This window comes from Vespa velutina, chromosome 9 (assembly GCF_912470025.1).
Source record: "Vespa velutina chromosome 9, iVesVel2.1, whole genome shotgun sequence".
Lineage (NCBI taxonomy): Eukaryota > Metazoa > Arthropoda > Insecta > Hymenoptera > Vespidae > Vespa > Vespa velutina.
In genome coordinates, this window is record NC_062196.1 from 4734257 (window position 1) to 4736756 (window position 2500).

Below are 2500 nucleotides of genomic sequence, written 5' to 3' on the forward strand. Positions count from 1 at the left end.
CGTGGCTGATGCCGAACGAGAAACGAAACATCGTTCCGGATATATCCTTTTTCTTCTTTTCTTTTCTTTTCTTCTTCTTCTTCCTCTTCTTCTTCTTCTTCTTCTTCTTCTTCTTCTTCATTTACTTCTTCTTTTTCTTATTTTTATTTCTTTCTTTCTTTCTTTCTATTCCTTGTTCTCTTTCTGTCTCTTGTCCGTCTGTTATGTCTTCCTGCCTCTTCTCTCACTCTCATCGTTTTCTTGTCTCTCTCTCTCTCTCTCTCTCTCTCTCTCTCTCTCTCTCTCTCTCTCATAGGGCACACACACTCACTCATATTTGATGGATATTAAAAAAAGAAAAAAAAAAATTTAATGAAAATATACGGATTGACGCTAAAAACTCAACGATCACGTTATAAGTGGGATGAAAAGATCATTGAAAGTTTTCTCTTTCTATGGAATTATTATTTTCTTTATTTTTTCTTTCTTCCCTTTTCTTTTCTCTTTCTCTTACTTGCTTTATACTAACAAAATTATTTATCATTTGTATCATTTGCGAGATCGAGTCGTGAGACTTGAATTTATATATGCTCGTTCTATGTCCATTCATTCATACATGCATGCATACATACATACATACATACATACATAAGTACGTATGTATTATTTAATTTTTTGTTCCTTTTTCTTTTTTTTCTTTTTTTCTTTTTTTTTTTTTTTTTTTTTTTTAATTTTATGGATTTCTTCGGTTTCCGTCGAGATAGACGATTACGTTCATCTTCCTTCCTACATACATACATGCATACATACGTGCATACATACATATATCGTGTACTTATGTATACGTGTATGTAACCTATGTGTACGTGGAGATCTGGCGCCTACCTGCACCTGTTGGCATCTAACTTGGAAGCTTGATTAACGATCCTAAATCATATATGCTCTCGTGATTACTAACTCGCTTCTATTTCTTTTCTCGTTATAAACCTTTACAAAACGAGGTTCACGTAAATGTGAAAAACCAGAAGCCCTAAAGAAGAAAGTTTTGGTTTATCCTTTTTTTCTCTTCCGCTTTTATAGGGATATAAAAAGAAAAGGACAAAACAATCCACATTAGGCGATATATCATTTTCGTTTGTTCGTATCGTGTTTAGTTAGAGATACCGTGAAAAAGAGAAAAGCAAACATATAAAGGAAGAAGTAAAAGAAGATGAACAAAAAAAAAAAAAAAAAAAAAAAAAAAAAAGAAAAAAAAATGCATTAGTTTTACGCAAGACGTAAAATTAGTCGGTAAAAATACGTGACTACTTGTAATTTTCATCCAATATAGATATCAGAAGAAGGAGGATGTAAGAACGCTAGAAGAAAAAACAAAACACGAAAAAAAAAAAAAGAAAAAAGAAAGGAAGAAGATACGAGATTGCGCTATACCCTTATGGTTGATTTTTACGCTGTTTACCGTATTCATCATCCTTTTTTGTTTTTTTCCTTTTCTTTTTTATATATATATATATATTTATATATATTTCGTTCGCCCACGATGGATAAATTAAATGCGTACTCGGCTATGGTCAAGCACACGTGTCGGTAAAACTTACCTTATTGTTACTATCAAAAGAAATAAATGGAAGTGTAGCTAGCGAAACGAGTATGGTATTAGAATGGAAAGAGGGAGGAGAGGTGAGGTGTGGGGAGGGGAGGGGTGAGGAGAAGAGGGGTAGGGGGGGAGGTTGTGGTAGTGAGGAAGAAAGGGAGAAAAAAAGTCGCGGCGCCATATAAAATCGGAGAACGTTGGCTATACTAAGCGTCGTGGAGAGGCAAGATTTTGATCTAAATGTCGGGAAAGTACCTATTATTTAGATATACATATCTGCGCGTAATATTTATACATAGATACGTATATACAGATATGTAGATTCTATTTCTTTATGTAAGAAATATGATATACCTATAATAGAAATTAGAAGTTTCTATATTGTTTATAGTCTATGTCGTCATTTTCTTTCGTAATTTTTTCATAAATCGTAAGTAGAGTTTGCGTAGTGTTGTAAAGAAAAAAAAAAAAAAAAAAAAAAAAAAAAGAAAAAGAGAAAAGAAAAGAAAGGAGCAAAAAAAAAAAAAGAACAGAAAGAAAAGAAAAAGAAAAAAACAGAAATTTGTCGATTTCATTATTGCGATCACGTTAGTTTTCAAAAAAAAATTAATATTATAATCTTGTACGAATATGCATTATATTCGATCGAATTACTACAAACGCATTGTTTCACAATGTTCGATTCGTATTTGATTACGTCGTTAAGTTTAATATTAAATAAATAAAAAAAATGAATAATTATGCAAATATTTTTCAATAATAATCTATTAATAATGAAAAATATTTCTAATGTTTGTTTGTTTTTCCTTTTCTTTTTTCTTTTTTTTTTTGTGTCTGTGTTTTTCTTTTTTTTTTTTTTTTTTTTTTTCCTAAATCATCGTAAATGAACTCGTTATTCGAGACACGTGTTAAATAATTCTCGGTTAA

At 30.8% G+C, this 2500-nt stretch overlaps 1 protein-coding gene across 2 annotated transcripts in view; it reads left to right on the forward strand.

Moving 5' to 3' along the window:
* Positions 1 to 2500, forward strand: part of LOC124951519 (aryl hydrocarbon receptor protein 1) — a 123425-nt gene that overhangs the window by 33996 nt on the left and 86929 nt on the right. The gene's annotated exons all lie outside the window — the stretch shown is intronic.